The sequence below is a fragment of the Cornus florida genome, unplaced genomic scaffold, assembly GCF_030987335.1.
Source record: "Cornus florida cultivar Cherokee Brave unplaced genomic scaffold, ASM3098733v1 CherokeeBrave_3.0.0_Hap2_Chr04, whole genome shotgun sequence".
NCBI classification, from domain to species: domain Eukaryota; kingdom Viridiplantae; phylum Streptophyta; class Magnoliopsida; order Cornales; family Cornaceae; genus Cornus; species Cornus florida.
The window spans coordinates 70,081,992-70,101,145 of NW_026775574.1; the positions used below are offsets into that span (position 1 = coordinate 70,081,992).

The following is a 19,154-nucleotide window of genomic DNA, read 5'->3' on the forward strand; positions in this document are numbered from 1 at the left end:
CGTTGTAATATGGATTGTAAATATCTAGATTGTTAGATCATATATGGAAGGTTGTAAATATCTAGATTGTTAGATGGTTAGTTTCTAGAGTCTTTTGTATTTAATTAGAGAATCGTGGATTTTTTTTGAGCTTAGATCTTAGCTATTGATCGCAATGCATCTGAACCTTTTATTAAAGAGTAGGACTGTAGGATGCCTATATATAAGGAGTCTAACAAGTTATGGAGGTTAGAGGTAGAGAAAACTGTCAATTCATTTGTAGCATTGTATTCCTACTAGGGTGGTAAATGGGCGGGTTGGGCCGAATTTGAATCGGGTTGAAAATGGACGGGTCAAATATGGGTCATGACCCATAATCAACTCGTTCTGAACGGGTTAAAAATGGGCAGGTAAAAAATAAACAGGGTCAACCAACTCTGACCCGTGGACCCATTTATTTATTTATTTTAGCCAATCAATCTGGAGAACATCAGTATAAAACCAACCAGACACACCAAAAACATCAGCATTCTAGTACATCCTGTATATAGACACATACAAGTAAATAAGAACATATCAATCTAAAGGTTATTTCAAAAAATGTTTGCCATTTTAACGAGACAACACTGAATATCCTGTTTAAATAATAAAGCTGAGAGCATAATCACAAAATCATAAATCATTCAAAAACATGACTCAACAAATATTTTTGCATCAACTACTCTAGGCAATACAGTAGCATCCCAACATACACTGCAATTCTTAAGTGTGCTAGACTTCATTATAATACAAAATAAGACTTTGCGTAGAAGTTGTAGAAACAAAAGTACAAAATCTTCAACCATATTTGTTGAGACAAAAGCCTCTTCAAATCACCAAAGTTGCAGAGACAAAAGTTCAAAATCTTCAACCAGTGACAAGATCACTTTTCAAGCTGAGCAATGATAGATTCAAAATCTTCAACCAGTCCCTCTTCATCATAATCTTTTGAAAATACATCAAATGATATTGTTGTGGGGAATAATGTAACGACCCGGATTTCTTAACCCGGTGCGTTAGTGATGAACCAGAAGTTGACCCGATAACGGAACCGAAATGCGGAAGCGAAAGAAGCCAAATGACCTCAAGAGATGTACGTCATCCCTAAGGCCCCAAAGTGACTCTCCATGAAGCCACCGAACTCAAATGAGCCAAGCAAATGAAGCAAGAATGCCTAACCCGAAAAGAGATGAACTAAGGTCAAAATGGTCATTTCTCACTGAAAAGGGTGCCACCGTGCGCACCATTGGAAGGATAACAAAAAATGAACAAAATTAGACTCAAGAATCGTCTAATTCTAATTCCGGGCAGAAAAGATATGAAATTCCAACACCCGATGCGAAAGTTATGAAGTAATGACTTAACATTTTCCAATATTTTCATAATAAACTTTGAAAACAAAAGTGCATAGAAAACGAGATACATGTCATTGGTCTCCGGCCTCATCTCATGCATGTTAAATACATTGAAAAGAGTGCACTTACGTACACTTTACATATACGAATCAACGAATACAAGTTTAAACAAATAGGGCTACAAAGAGGCATCTTATGCTAACACTTGCATAAAATAGAAACTTAGAAACTGTAAGCCATCCAAGGAGCAATGGAATCTTCAAATCCTGGGTCCTGTATCTGAAATATGCCCCAGTATCGTAGGGGTGAGTAACATAAAGCTACTCGTATGAGATGAGCATGCATCGACCTAGTATTTTACAATTTTATCACCTTATGATGAAACATGTTAAAGGGGCTCATGTCACCTAACGTCTATGCCAAGATGAGACCCAGGGAACATCCTAAGCTACCTAGATCATTTCAATCATATCACATTGTTCATGCAATTCAAATAATATGAAAACATTTTATACAAGGCAACAAGATATAGATTCTCAAAGTCTTCAACTTGAAATCCAAAATTACGAAAACAATAAGTGTGGGTCATGCCACCTAACGTCTATGTTCAAAATGAATCTATAAGGTCATTCCTAAACTACATTTGAACATCAAAACACAAATTATGATATCGATGCAATTTAACCAACAATGGAACTTCCAATACAACGCATGAAGCATGCTTTTACAAAGCCACATCTTAAGCGCAAAATAGGAAATCAAATAAGGAACAACAAGTTACGATATCATCTAGTTATCAACTTGAAATGAAATACGAAATCAAACAAAGTGGATACTCGGACGTCACGCCGGATCAGACCGACAACATAGTTACTTTAGGGTTACTAGCCCATTGGTAACCTCCCTATGTGCGCACTAGACTATATAGATGGACAATCCCCCGTACTAGAACCAAGTCTTAGCCGTAGCCAAACAACGACATCCCCAAGTTTCCAAAATCAACAAATTGTGCAACAACGTATATATATCAACATGTATATACAAGATATCAACTATTGACCAAGCACAATCCAAATTTTGGAAACTTATACAATACATGCTCAAAATTCACAACTACTATGGCATGTAAGATGTCAAATACAAAGTGTGCAATTATTTACACATAGCAACAATATATTCAATAAGGAAAAACATATTCTCATGAATATAAAAGTAACAACTATGTTATCCAATGCTCAAAAGTAATCAAGTGAACATACATCAAATCCAAATTCATGATTTAAATATAGAAACAACTTCCAAAATGCAATTAAGTCCATGGAGTAATAAAGTAGAATTTAATTAAACATAAATAGTTAAATTCTCTAAATTCCAAGTTAATCCAAATAACCTCAATTTAATATATGTTGAAAGACATATCATGGTCATCATATATATAACATCAAATGACAAGTTGAGTGATTAAAACACTTAAAACAAAATTAATCAAGCTAATTAATTAATTTCCTCTCTATTTTTAAACAATTCCAAATGCCCTCAATTTAATCTATGTTAGAGAACATGCCAAGGCCTATTTAAATACCACATTACAACTTGATTTAATGCTTGATACAACCATGTGAATTAAACTTTCACTAAAGATAAATATTAAATAAAAGTTGTAATTTTTAATCAAATGATCCAAATTTAATATATGTTAACCAACATATCTAAGCATAATTTCCTAACATGTTACAATTTAAATCAAAGTTATACATCATCATAAATTTTAAATCTTATACAAAGAAATAAAAATTACTAACTTTCTAGATTTGATACAAGGCATACATATATATTGTATAATCATGGTAAACACACAATACAACACACAAATAATCCTAAAACATTCCCTACCTCAATTGGAACGAAAATCCCAATTACCACCGAAATGAAATCGCCCCAAATTTCCGGTCCGCAAAACAGATTTTTCAACTTGCTACTTTCAACTTGTAAAATTCATAAAAAATTCAATTCTAATCCAAATTGAATGAATCCAAAACCCAATGAAAGCTTAAACACTGTAATTTGATAATATTAATTTAGTTTAACAAAATATTTTCCCAATTGAAACAGTTTTGACCCATAACTTCGAAACAAATTCTGCCCAGAAAACACATTTTCAGCCTGTAGCTTCCAACTTTGAAAATTCATGAAAAATTCATTTGACATCCAAATTGGGCAAACCTAATTTATTTTGGAAGTAAACATATGAGAGTGTAAAACTAAAAATTTAAGCCATGATCCAATGTCAAAAGGTTAGTGAAATAAATCATCTAAAAATATGTTTTCCAGCTGCAATAAAAACATGGACAGCAGATAGTTTCGGATTTTAAAAAAAAATTAGAAATGCTCTAAAATCGTGAAAAAATTCTGAGTAGTGTTAAACCCATGAGGGAAGTTCCAGTAAAAATTTCAAGGTAATTTAAGCATCACAGCTCCATATAAAAATTTATTTCCGGACCGAAAAGGAAAAGCTTCAAATTTCCAACAACTAGCTTGCAATTTCAAAAATTCATAACTAATTCATTTTAAATCCAAATTATGTGAAACCAAAACTAAATGAAAGCTAATTGAGTATATTTTCATATTCTATATTTAATTTGACAAGATTAATTTCAAGTTAAAACAGTTTAAGGGCAAAATACAAGTCATTCTCTTTCATGCATGTAAAACACTCAATAATGACATAAAAATACTTCAAAATAATAGATCAATACCTCACTAGAGAATTGAATCTCTAGATACCAAAGCAAAACTAGGAGTTAGGCTAAATCCTTCAAGGGTTTTGAAGAGGAGGATGAGGGGAACAAAAAGTATTCCAAGTTTTATGGTCTAAAGTAAGTGGAAGGGCCTCAAAGATCAAAGTCAATGCCTAAGGCTTCAAGCTCCATCCATGGAGGCTATGGTTTTCTTGTAAGAAAGAGAATGAAATAATGTGGTTAAGTGTGAGTGGAGGAAATAGAAATTCTCCACTTACTATGTGCTCTTACACCATGGTCAACACACACATCTATAGTCAATTGCACAAAAACCCTCCTTTAAAACCATAATCCCAAAGTGGCCCAAAGATATTTGCAAGACTAAATTGTGAACCTACATTTGTCACCAATCCATGACTTCTTCCCAGGCTTAATCTCACACCTACACTTGTCAACCATCCAAGCCAACAAGTGCACTAATCCTAGGCCAACAAGTGGGTGAATCCTCACCCTTCAAATGTCATCATCTAATGCATTAAAGTGTTTCCACACAAATGTCAACAAGTGGACCAATGAGAGTGTGACATTTGTCACACTTTTCAAAAATTGCAAAAAGGTCCTTTTTGAAAATATCCTCCAAATTTAATTGCAAGATGAAAAATAATTACTTTATTTAATTACACTAAATCCCCACAAGTTAAGAATAATTACACTAAAGTATGCATTAATGCCCCTTTATGAAAGAAGTAAGCAATCAGCATGCTTTTCTAGAAAAGTAGAAATACCAATATCATGAAAATCAAATATCATGAATGCATGCAAAACCGGAATCAAATTCGAGCACAAAAAGTGAGGTTGTGCAAGGAAAAAGGATAAACGAGAAAAAGACAAAATGTAAATAGTGTTCGGAAAAATAAAATGTGGAAATGACACAATCCCCAAAGAAAGTTATCAATCCAAGGAAAAGAGTCTCGGAAATCATTCCAGAGCACTCGAGACGACATCAAGTGATGAAAAACCGAACCCAAAAAGGAAAAGACAACGGAAAAAAAATATCCGTTAAAATCTGAGAAAAAGAAAAGGAAGAAAAATGACCGGGTCATTACAAATAAGCCCTGGATTCCTCAAAATACAGTTAAGAATACTACAATGAACTTTGAGTTAACTATTGGAATGTTCCACTCCAATAGTCCTTTGTTAATTCTCGGCAATCATCACACTATTGTGATCTTTACCCAAAAGGGCAAAAAAAAGAAGAATAAAGAAACATAAAATTAAGTGTAAACATACAATTAATTTTAGCAGGACAAGTAAAAGATGCAAATCATGCAATAGGTTCATTCTAACTAGTGGTTGACAGTACTTCAATAGAGCTTCTAATATAATCAGGTGATATAAACAATTACTATAACAGATGCAAATCATGTGAGGCCTTTATATAATTAAATGTAAAAAATTATTCAACCAATCTTGGGTACACGACAATGCTTCTACATTTTCCGATAAGATTGAATTTCGATATTTGCTGATAATCTGGCCTCCAATGCTAAAGGCCGACTCTGATGCAACTGTCGTGATAGGAATACTCAAAACATCACGTGCCAACATAGAAAGTTCAGGAAATCAATTTTGGTTTGTATTCCAGTATTCAAGAACATCTAGATCAACATTTTGCTTTTGATCAAGCACCTGTTCTTCTAAATACAAATCCAATTGTGTCTTATTTCTATTTAAGCCATAGCGCTGACTTCTAAAAGTATCGGACGCCTACAAATAAATTTTGTATTTAGTATAATACAAATTATAGAATATTAAAGATGAAAATAAATATAATTCACAATAGCACGAGCTTACTTACATCTATTGAGAATTCTTTCTTTTTTCTCAATACGTAGTGGAGACATGGATTTATCCATGAATAGTTGGCACGCTAATCTTAGGGTGTAAATGCTAGCTGATTGTTTTTCCTATTTAATGTTGATTTGATTCTTTGTGTGTTGACTTTCCTAGTTTAATTCCTATTTTTTATTCCATCAATTTAGGAAATTGAGTAGCTAGTCTGTAGCCTCTAAATTTTCCTATTTATGTATTATTTCTGTACAATTTCTAAATATGCAATAAGAGAATTTCTTCTTCTCTTTCTCTCGGAGTATTCACCTATCATCATTATGGTATCAGAGCAGAAATAAAGCTCTTGCCTGGATATGACATCTACTCAAGAAAAAACCATCCTCAGCCATGTCGGAGGATCCGAAGGCTCGGTCTTACCAATTACCGGACACAAACTGAACGGAAACAATTTCCCACAATGGTCTCAATCCGTCATGATGTACGTTTGTGGCAAAGGAAAGGACGACTATCTCACCGGAAAGATTACTGCTCTAGCAAAAGAAGATCCAAAATTCAAAACTTGGAAAGCTGAGAACATGATGGTTATGTCATGGTTGGTTAATTCCATGACTACAAAGGTAGGAGAAAACTTCATGTTCTATGCAACAGCAAAGGAGATGTGGGATGCAGCAAGAGAGACTTATTCTGATAATGAAAATACATCAGAACTGATTGAAATTAAGGGTATCCTTCATGATTTACGACAAGGTGAGATGTCTGTTACCCAATATTTCAATATACTCACTCGTCATTGGCAGCAACTAGATATGTTCGAGACCTCTGTATGGGATACTCCTGGAGATGCAGAAAAATATAGAAAGATTGTCGAGAAAGAACGAATCTATAAGTTTCTGTTGGGTCTTAATAAAGACCTTGATGAAGTAAGGGGAATAGTCCTCGGTATTAAACCTCGACCAAGCATCCGTGAAGTAATCTCAGAAGTTCGATGTGAGGAAAGCAGAAAAAAGGTGATGATGGGTAGCCAAAATCAACCTGCTTCAACAGAAGGATCAGCCTTGGTTACCCAAAACTCCAGTCCCTTAAACTATGACAACCGTCCTCGGAAAGGCAGACCATGGTGTGACCATTGCCGCAAATCAGGTCATACCCGAGAAACATGGTGGAAAATACATGGAAAACCACCAAACTGGAAGCCAAGATCAGAAAGAGAACCACAAAGATATCAAACTGCAGCCGACGGTTAGCCACCAATCCTTGTTCCAGACAGTCATAGCTCCGGTGCCTTATCTCTCGACAAGGACCAAATGGAGAAGCTGATCAAACTCCTTAACCAGTCTAGCACAAATTCCAGCAATCCTTCGTCTTTCTTAGCCCAAAAAGGTAGTTTTAAAATTGCTTTAAGTGTCAGCAAAAAGGAACCCTGGATCATTGATTCAGGAGCCACCGATCACATGACAGGTTGTGCAAATTTTTTCTCTTCATATAATCCATGTCCTGGAAATCTAAAAATAAAAATTGTAGATGGTTCATTATCTTCCATTGTAGAAAAAGGCTCAATTCCAATTTCAAAGAGTCTAACCCTCAAATCTGTTCTTCATGTTCCTAATCTTTCATGTAATCTTTTGTCTACTAGCAAACTGACTAAGGATCTAAACTGTATTGCTAAATTCTCTAATTTCTTGTGTGAATTTCAGGAACTGTCTTCGGGGAGGACGATTGGCAGTGCTAGGGAATGTGAAGGGCTCTATTACTTTGATGAGGACATAGTCGTGAGTGGACAAGCTCTAAAAACAAGCTGTAAGAGTGAAGTTCTTTCTTTATTTGGAGAAAAATAAATAATGTTGTGGCATCGTAGACTTGGCAACCCTAGTTTTTCCTATTTAAAAAACCTATTTCCTTCATTATTCAAGAATTAAAATCCAGCCTTATTTCAATGTGAAATATGTCAACTTGCTAAACATTATCGTACTTTTTTTCCATCTCAACCGTACAAATCATCAAAACCTTTTTCCATCATTCATAGTGATATTTGGGGGCCTTCTAAAGTAATAACTTTTACTGGTAAAAAATGGTTTGTAACCTTCATTGATGATCACACCAGAATTTGTTGGGTCTTTCTCTTAAAAGAAAAATCTGAAACTGCGCGTATTTTACAAGAATTTCACTCCATGATCCAAAATCAGTTTCAAACAAAAATTCAAATATTAAGAACTGATAATGGTCGTGAATATTTTAACTCTGTTCTCAGTGAGTTTCTTAACAAACATGGCATTATTCATCAAAGCTCATGTGTAGATACCCCCCAACAAAATGGCCTCTCTAAAAGAAAAAACCGCCATCTCCTAGAAGTGGCTCGGTTTATCATGTTCACCTCAAATATGAAAAAAAAACTTTTTGGGGAGAAGCAATTCTCACTGCCTCTTATCTCATAAACTGTATGCCTACTAGACTCCTAAATTATCAGACTCCCCTCAACTCCTTGATTGAAGCCTATCCTCATATACGTTTCATTAGCAAATTACCTCTCAAAGTGTTTGGTTGTACTGCTTTCGTCCATATACATAGCCATAACCGTGGCAAACTTGATCCAAGAGCCATAAAATGTGTGTTTGTGGGATACTCTCCTACTCAAAAGGGGTATCGATGTTATTCTCCAGAAAAAAGGAAATTTCTCACCTCCATGGATTTCACCTTTCTTGAAAACCAATCATTTTTTTCAAAAACTGATCTTCAGGGGGAGCAACTATTTCAGAAGATCAGTTTTGGGATATTTCTCTACCTAACTCAACCCCATCTCAACCAGATCAACCTCCACATTCTCCTTCTAATCCTACTATGCCATTAACATGTGAAAATTCTCAGATAGGGGGAGAACTTCAGCAGCCGAATGAACAAGAGCTACGGGTTTACACTCGACGAAACAATCAACGAGTAATAGAGCAACCACGACCTCAACATCGCCAAGAATTCGAACCTCAGACAGTGACTCGAAATTCTGATTTAGGTAATCTCCCATTCGAGTCTACTTCTATGCTTAATAATGAATCTGATCTAGATTTGCCAACTGCCCTTAGAAAAGGAATTCGATCATGCACCCTTCATCCTATCTCTAGATTTGTTTTGTATAAAAAATTATCACCATCCTATAGAGCTTTTACCACTAATCTTTCTAGTGTCGAAATTCCAAATTCTATACAGGAGGCTCTATCTATTCCAGAGTAGAGAGAAGCTGTTAAAGAAGAAATGAGGGCTCTTGAAAAAAATGGCACGTGGGAATTGGTAAACTTGCCTACAGGAAAGAAAACAGTGGGATGTAAATGGTTCTTCACTGTGAAGTACAAATCTGATGGCTCTATTAAGATATAAAGCTAGACTTGTAGCGAAGGGATTTACTCAAACATATGGAGTGGACTACCAAGAGACTTTTGTATCGGTGGCAAAACTGAACACCATCCGAGTCCTTTTATCTTTCGCAGCAAATTTGGATTGGCATTTACAACAACTAGATGTGAAGAATGCCTTTCTTAATGGAGATCTTGATGAGGAGGTATACATGGACAGACCACCAGGATTTGAAAACAGGAGCGAATCTGGGAAAGTATGCAGACTGAGGAAATCCCTTTATGGGTTGAAACAGTCACCACGTGCTTGGTTTGAAAAATTCACTAAAGCAATTCGCAGCCAATGATACAGTCAAACTCAAGCAGATCATACTTTATTCTATAAACAATCTCATGAAGGGAAAGTCACAATATTAATTGTTTATGTTGATGATATAACCCTAACAGGTAATGATCTTGAAGAAATAGAACTATTGAAGAAGGCTCTGGCTAGTGAATTTGAGATAAAAGATCTTGGTTTCTTAAAATATTTTTTGGGCATGGAAGTTGCAAGAACCAACAAAGGAATCTCAGTCTCACAGCGAAAATACACTCTGGATTTACTAAAGGAGACAGGTATACTTGGTTGTAAACTTGTTGATACTCCGATGGATCCTAATCAAAAGCTAGGACTGACAGAAGGTGGAACTCCTGTGGATAAAGGCATGTATCAGCGATTGGTTGGAAAGCTGATCTATTTGTCTCACACACGTCCAGACATAGCCTTCGCAGTTAGTGCAGTCGTCAATTCATGCATTCTCCTGGAAAAGATCACTTAGAAACCGTGTACAGAATCCTCAAGTACCTCAAAAGAACTCCTGGTAAAGGCCTGTTTTTTGGAAAACATGAAGAGAAGAAAATTGAGGCATACACAGATGCTAATTGGGCAGGTTCAATTACAGATAGAAGGTTCACTACTGGTTACTGTACGTTTGTTTGGGAAAACCTAGTAACTTGGCAAAGTAAAAAACAGCAGTTGTTACTAGAAGTAGTGCAGAGGCTGAATTTAGAGCTATGGCTCAGGGTATTTGTGAATTATTGTGGTTAAAGTTATTATTACAAGAGTTAAAAATTGAAGCAAATCTACCTATGAAGCTGTACTGTGATAATAAGGTTGCGATCAGTATAGCTCATAACCCTGTTCATCACGATCGAACAAAGCATGTGGAAGTAGATCGTCATTTTATCAAAGAGAAAATTGAAGAAAGAACAATCTGTATGACATTTGTTCCTACAAGTAGCCAAATTGCTGATATCTTGACAAAGGGCCTACCGAGATTGAATTTCGAAAAATTAGGAGCCAAGCTGGGCATGATCGACATCTATGCTCCAGCTTGAGGGGGAGTGTTGAGAATTCTTTCTTTTTTCTCAATACGTAGTGGAGACATGAATTTATCCATGAATAGCTGGCACCCTAATCTTAGGGTGTAAATGCTAGCTGATTGTTTTAACTATTTAATGTTGATTTGATTCTTTGTGTGTTAACTTTCCTAGTTTAATTCCTATTTATAGGTTGCTTGTTTTATTCCATCAATTTAGGAAATTAAGTAGCTGGTCTGTAGCCTCCAAATTTTCCTATTTATGTATTGTTTCTGTACAATTTCTAAATATGCAATAAGAGAATTGCTTCTTCTCTTTCTCTCGGAGTATTCACCTATCATCATTAACATCCATTTCATCGACATCACTAGTAACGCCGACTCTTAATGAAGAGGGGGTTGTAAAAGAGAAGATACGCACATACTCTTTAAAAATCATATATAAATTCTTAAGGACTATTTTACCCCTTGCCTCAAATGTCTCCTCATCAAGCTTTGAAAAATAATACTCCACATATTCCAATTTATATCGGGGATCCAATATTATTGCAAAAGATGTCACCATGTTATAACACTCCCAATATTTATCGAACTTTTTTTTCATCTACGTTGCCATAGAACGTATAGCAGTGTCTGTACTACTCAACTGCTCATTTATGAGGAGTTTTATTTTCCAAACCCTATGAAAATACAAATTAGCTGTAGGATACTATAAGTTATGATCCACAAGTCGTGCTTCAAAGAAACTACGGGAAGAACATTTCAGGCATGTATAGGTTTCTAAGGCACGGCGAAGGGCAGAGAGAGAGAGTTGCACGGCGAAGGCAAAGGGAAGAGAGAGAGCTGAAAGGTGAAGGCGAAGAGAGAGGGAGAGAGCGTTGTACCCAGAACCAAACCCTAAGGACATCGATGGTTAATAATGTGGGCTGAAATATGGGTTGAATTCAACCCGTTTTGACCTTAAAATTAGAAGGTTGAAAATTATCCAACCCATTTCTGACCCATGCTAAATATGGTTAACCTAAATTCATTAAAACATGGACGGATATGGATGGATTGATGATTCCTGACCCAATTTGCCACCCCTAATTCCTACTAGTTAGGAAGGAATGATTGATATATGAACAACTTTGTTGCATCAATAACAGAAACAAGAGGATGTTATTCTATTCGAAATGAAGAGGGAGGAACAGTGGCATCTAAGCTGGATAGTAAAGTTTGATCGATCAGAAAAATAAACAAAAAATATGGAATACAAAAAGAGGTAACTCTAGCAAATTTTGGGACCTAGTGGAACCAGATTTTGATGGGTCCAGTTGAATTAATTTTTCTTATTTAAATAAAATCCTAATTTTTTTTTTCACTGGTTTTTTTTTTTTTTCCTCAACAAAACTGAAGTCGCGGTTAATGCACTGTTTGCTGGCACACATTGTTTCTTAAAGGTTTTTTTGGGCAAAAAAGACAAAAAAATGACAAGTTCATTTTTACACAAATACTGCTATTATAGCCATTAAGGCACTGTTTAGCTAAGGCAAACAATGCCTTAACGGCTCTTTTAGCCCAAAAAAAAATTATATATATATATATATATATATATATATATATATATATATATATTTTGGGCCTTTCTTTTCTCCTCTACAAATATATCAACTTAATATTATTCACCTCACATCCAACCAATCTACATAGACTATATTCTCTACTCCTTCAACCTACAACTACAACCACAAAGCCATTTTCTCAATCTTAGTTATATTTTTAATATTCAAGTTGAATTCCATTGATCCTTATTATAACTAAAACTCTCAAGTCAACCAATCAAACAATGATTTTGAACCCTTCAACCAATTTTATGTAAGAGAATCTCAATTTTCATCTCATCAACCATCCTAATGATTTAGGGGTCCACAATTAGTGGTTCTTTTTAGTTACTTAGGGAAAAACATAGCTAAGATAGAATGAATCTTGTACATGCACTGTTTAGGAAAATTGCTGCTGCATTACCAGGAATGGAAACACTTTCGTCGACGAAGCAAAAAGACATAGTTGATGTGAATCTGGAGTCTAATAGTGCGGGTGCATCACAATCCCAATCTCAGTCGAGTGGATGTGCTTGCTCATAAAAGTTAATGATTTAGCCCTTGCGTATCTCTATTCCATTGCTTGAGGGTAAGACCTGTTCTTGCTCTTCATGAGAATCCTGGTAGTGTCGCCGTCGGTTGCACCAAAAGTTTGAAAAGTGTCTTTGCACTAAAATGAGTGTGGCCAAGTTTTAAATGTGTAAATGCCACTACTACCTCTAACTAAAAATATAGCTAGGGTGAGTAGGGATTGTCCCAAGGGATTGGTGTCGTATTGAGGTATGGGAACAATATTAGGGTTAATAAGTCGAATGATCAAAATGTAATCGGTTTGATTAATTAAACTACAAATTGAACTAATCAAATCAATGTAAAGCAAGTAATTAAAGGATAGTGAAAACAAGAGAGAGAGATCTTGAGATTTAGAGATCACCACTAAGCATAGCCTTTCTACACACTTAATGAACAATTAATGAGGGGTAAACATGTGTTGCAATATTGGTGAGTGTGTGGTTGTTTCAATAAGCATGGATGACCAATTAAGCATATATTGTCTAAACAACATAGTGAAAAGCACAATATATCAAACTAAGCCATTAATCCTCCTTTTAAGCTCACAATCCAAACACATCACAAGGTTAGAGACATATGCTACTTGCATTTAAAAGTATGGAATATCAAACAATAAGCATGGATTGTCCTCCTATCTATCATCTAAGGCAACTACACTACAACTAGGCTAATGGCATGAAATTAAGCTAATTAAACTAAGGGAGAGGCACGATCCATTAAAAAATGAGTATGAACCATCAAATAAAACACAAGAGCATTCTATTAAGCACTATGCCTTGACAATCTCTAGATCTATAGCATCAATACACATAGACATGCATCAATAACACAAAAGCTAGACATAAACACATGAGCATCTATTCTAACATACATAGACATATGGATAGAATGAAATGATCAATTGAAAGAATTAAACCACATAAATCATTGAATAAACAAGATCCATGTATAAATAAGTGTCAAAACATGTATTACAACACAAATCCCCTCAAAGATACATAAATCAAGATGTAGAAGGCATGCTTAGGGCTAACTCTAGCCCCAAGAGAATGTCTAGCCACTCATGAATGTGCTCCTCCAACCCTCAAGGGCTATCTCCATAGTAGAAATGCTCATCTTCTTGATGTGGATGAAAGAACTCCCAATAATGTGTCTCTAGCCTCCTTTCTTCTTTTCTTCCTCTCTAAGAAAAATCTCTAAGATCTAAAAATTGTATATCATCTATATGTGTAAAAAGTAGCTCAAATCCTTATATAGGTAGCTCAAATGTCACACCGAATGGTCTGGGCTCGTACACCAAGGCTCTTCCAATGATTGGTCTATGAGACAACTTTTAATGAGCTGGAAATCACATTAATTCGCACTTGAGGAAGTTCGATAGATCAAACTGTGGTGAGATCGATCGAACTTGGCTGAAATCGATTATCCTTGGCGGCGCCTTTTTGAATAAAGACAAATCTCTGAGATATTTTGGGATATTTTTGGGAAGAAGACAAAAGTGGTAGGTGGGTGGTAGGTGTGGATAAGATGGAATCTTTTCGATCGATCTGAAGAATGTTGGATCGATCGAACTTTGTGGAATCTTTGGATAAGGACAAAAGGTTTGGATCCATCTTGAAGTGCTGAGATCGATGAACTCCAGATCGATCGAAGTATTTTTGAGATCGATCGAACTTGTTGATTTTCCACACTTTGCTTCATTTAGCTTCCATTTTGCTCCTTTCTTTGACTCATCTCAAGAATGCTTCAATTATGCTCTTATTTGGTTGATTTAACTTATTTTGGGGATAAGTGCCTGAAAATAGAAATAATACAAAATTAGTCTAAGGCGGTAAAATAAGATAGATAAAGGTTCTAGAATGCTCAAGCTTAAGGGGTTTAAGTGCGCACTTTTCAGCGCCCATCACACCCCCAAACTTAAATATTGCTAGTCCCTAGCAATAAACTACAAAGTAAAGGAATGAAATGAACAACTATACAACTATGAACTAGAAAGTAATAAATGGATAACGCCACTTTCGTAGGGAACACGATTTCATTTAGCACATGCAACAAGCCTTTTAAACCCCTAGGTTACACCTAGTGGACGAGTGAAGTCTCGTGAGGGTTTCCAGAAATGATACCCACAAACATTAAGCTCATTCTCATAAAAAAGGCACCAATATTGCAAACAAGTATTGGGAGAAAAGTACCTCGAGTATGCAAATTTTCAGCCATTTCCAAGCAATTTTCCAAAATTTCAACATCAAGCAAGTAAATATGGTCCTCCACACATCAAGAAAATGATCATACAAATCAAAACAACTCTAGAATCCTTTTTGAGTGGACCGGCATCAAATATGTTGCTATCTTAGCTAACTAAAGAAATGATCACATCCTTATCCTCAAACTAGCACACAAATCTAGTACTGATCATCAAGACAAAGAGTGGACTTTTTATTAAAGCTTTATTGTTCTAGGTGCGCTTATTCTTTTCACTTGATTTTTTTTTATTTTTTTTAATCCTAAGGATCAAAGATGGAAGCATAGTGCAATGTGTTGATATATTAAGCTTTCTAGCGATCCATGAGATTGAGCGTTAGGTCAATGACTCCCAAACCAAACGACTTTAGGGCATTAGGTGTTCAAACACCCCTAAGGACTTACAAGTTCAAATCAACTAGGTTACAAATCAAAATAACCTCTATCTAATCATTTCCCACTTCTCACCTTTTGGGAGAAGTTCTCACTTTTTTTTCTTATTTGCTTTTGCAACTTTTTTTTTTTTTTTTTTCAAGTTATTATTAACCTAAAGTTTGGGCTCTCCACCTTTCGGCGCGAGAAATTCAGTGCTTGATGAGGCTAGAATCCCAACTACTCAGTGAAAAGGGTTTGTTATCCACTTTTATCAAAATGAAAGTTTTCAATGCACTACTAGCCCAATTGGGATATAACCAATTCAATAATCAACAAAGTATGTACCCCACAAATGAATGCTAGTGTGCGCATGTGCTAGTGTAGAATACTAGAGTGAATCTCAAAACAATCACAAAATCAGGATGATGTAGATCACAAGTGCAAGCATGATATCAATCTTTCAAAAATTTACTCCTAAATGGCATCCACAAGGCATACAAGGAGTATTGGACTCTTAAGTCAAGCAATTTTTAAATTTTAAGTAATATAGTCCTCAAAAGATCAAAACATAGCTAGTCATGGACCAATCATAGAAAATCCCTCCAATACACAAGTGATGCTCAAAATTTTGAATTGAAAGCAAATACTGTAAACAACACCCATTACCTCCAAACTTAAATGGCACAGTGTCATCAACGTGCAAAGAGAACAAAGGAAAAAGTATACCAGTGCAGCTATAGTAAGGAATGACCGGGACAGAAGTATCCAAAGTGGGTGGTATAACCCTCCCAAACGTGGGATGAACTGTGGTCCTGAAAAGATGGCACTGGGATAAAAGTTGATCAGATAACAAAGGGGATAATAACAGTGCACATGTGACGACCCTGGTTTTTAGGCCAGCGTGTCCTGTGATGAACCGTAAGGATGATCCGATAACGGATCCGAATGCGGAAGCGAAAATAGAAAACAAGACTCTAAGAAGTCAAAGTGACCTTCCATGAGGTCGTAGAACTCAACAAGAACTGATGCGGAAGCAAAAGATCAAAAATATGACAAATAAGCCCCCAGGGGCAAAATAGTCATTTCTAAAAAATGTAGATTCGGGTGCCACCGAGCACACCGCTAGAAGGACAAAAAAAAACTAATCAAGATGGACTCAAGAATCGCATGATTTGGAGTCCGAACGAAGAAGAAACGGCATGACGAAGAAAAAGGAGCACTTAAAGCAAAAAGGGTAAACTGGTAATTATCTAAGACGAACCAGGTGCAACCAAGCACACTGTTGGAAAGACAGTGAAAAATTAGTCAAGTTCAAAAAAAAATTCACTTGAATCGAAGTCCGGACGAAGGAGAAAAGCCCAAAAGAAGAATTGATGTCGCGGCGGCCCGACGAGGGGCCATGGCGCACACAGCGCCCATACGCGAGCCCACGGCATGCATGCAGGCGCCCAAAGACATGGCTGGTGGCAGCCCTTGGCTGCTGTTACATTTTTTTTTATCTGCCCAGAACTGAGGCTTGAAATGGAGGTCAAGACGAGTTTTTCTGGAAAAATACGAAGAAGAAACCCCCCCTTAAAATCGAGTTTTCTACCCAACTTAGCGAACGGAATCGAAAAACTCACTGTGAAATTCCAAAAATGCCCCTAGATCAGAACTGAACAAGAGGGTCATAAAGCTGCTAAATGAAAACTAGAAGCTGAAACTTCACGAGGGATTTCCGATACCAAGACGACATTTTCTGGAAAAACACGAAGAAGAAACTCCCCATACAATCATGTTTTCTATTTAGCCATGTCAAAAGAAGAAAATAAAACTGATGTGAAAGGTCCATAATGCCCCTAGATCAGAATATGCAAAAAAAATGCGAAATGAATTCACAAGAGGCTCAAAACACAAACGATAAGGTTTTGCCCGGAAACGACCATGCACGCAAACGTAACTTACCTATTTAGACGCGCTACAATGGTCCATGGCTTAAAAATATAGCCGATACAAAATCCGACCCCCCAACGGGCAAAAAGGCAAAAATGGACTTGGAATGGAAAACATGGAATCCAAAAATGTAAAATGGAGTCAAATGACCATTTGGCCCTTGGTCACACTTCATACAAGATTAATAAGACCCTATGAAAGAATGAAAATGGAATTCCCACACCTGATGCAACCATGGTGAAGCAATGACTTGCGATTTTTCAAGGTTTTCATAATATTTCATGAAGTTAAAAAGTTGTATAGAATACAATACACATGTCATTGGCCTCCGGCCTCATCTCATACATGTCAAATACATTAAAAGGAGTGCACTTATGTACACATTACATACATGGAATCAAATATACATATTTTGACATATAAGTCTACAAAATGACATTTCATGCTAACATTTGCATGAAATGGAAACTTGAAAGCTACACGACATCCAAGGAATGCTAGGCTTCACGAACCAAGTCTTTATACCTGAAATATGCCCCAATATCGTAGGGGTGAGTAACATAAAGCTACTCATAGGAGATGAGCATGCATCGACCTAGCATTTTACAAATTTATCACCTTAAGGTGAAATATGTTAAAAGGGCTCATACCACCTAACGTCTATGTCCAAGTAAGACTCGGGGAGCATCCTAAGCTACCTTAGAGTCTAAGCAACAAGAATCATGATATACATACGTGTATGAAACGAATCATGGTTGGGATAATCCAAAGAACACGACAAGAAGAATACTTGAGCATAGATTAACATGAATTGCATTTTCAATACAATTGAACTAGGTCTAGAGTAATCCATACAACATGACAAAAGCATATTTGAATACAAGTTAACAAGAATCACATTATCCATGCAATTCAACAACAAAAGAGCATGTTATACAATGCAACAAGGTTTAAGTTCTCAAAGCCATCAACTTAGAATCTAAAGCACAAAATAACAGTAGTGGTTCATACCACCTAACGTCTATGTTATAAATGAATCAATAGGATCAATCCTAAGCTTTATTAGAACGTTAAAACACGATTTTCAATATCGATGCAATTTAACCAACATTAGAACTTCCAATACAATGCATAAAGCATAATTTCGCAAAGTTAACATCATGTAACTTAAAATGGAACGACAAATAAGAAACAACAAGTTACAACATCATCTAGTTATCAACTTGAAAATGAAATGCGAAATCAAACAAAGTGGATACTCGGACATCACACCGGATCAGACCGACAACATAGTTACTTTAGGGTTACTAACCCATGGGTAACCTCTCTATGTGCGCACTAGACTATATATAGAGGAACTATTCCCCGTACTAGAACCACGATCTAGCCATAACCAAACAACGACATCCCCAAGTTTCCAAAATCAACGAGTTGTGCAACAACGCATATATCAACAGGAATATGCAAGATAATCAACTATCTACCAAGCACAAACTTATACAATACATGCTCTAAGTCCACAACTAATATGATGTGATGAATGTCGAATCTTCAGTGTGCGATTCGTTACACGCTATGTATGAATGATGTTAAATACGAAGTGTGCAAATTATTACACAAGGCAACAATATATTCAATAAAAAAAACATATTCTCATGAGTATAAACATAGCAACTATGTTATCCAATATTCAAAACATAACCAAATGAATATACAACAAGTCTAAGTCCATGATTTGAATATAGAAACTACTTCTAAAACACAACTAGATCATGGAGTAAATTGATAG

The 19,154-nt window shown here is 35.9% G+C and overlaps 1 pseudogene; it reads left to right on the top strand.

Moving 5' to 3' along the window:
* The first annotated feature begins 7,266 nt into the window (after positions 1-7,266).
* Positions 7,267-10,121, top strand: LOC132305083 (uncharacterized; annotated as a pseudogene).
* Positions 10,122-19,154: the final 9,033 nt, after the last annotated feature.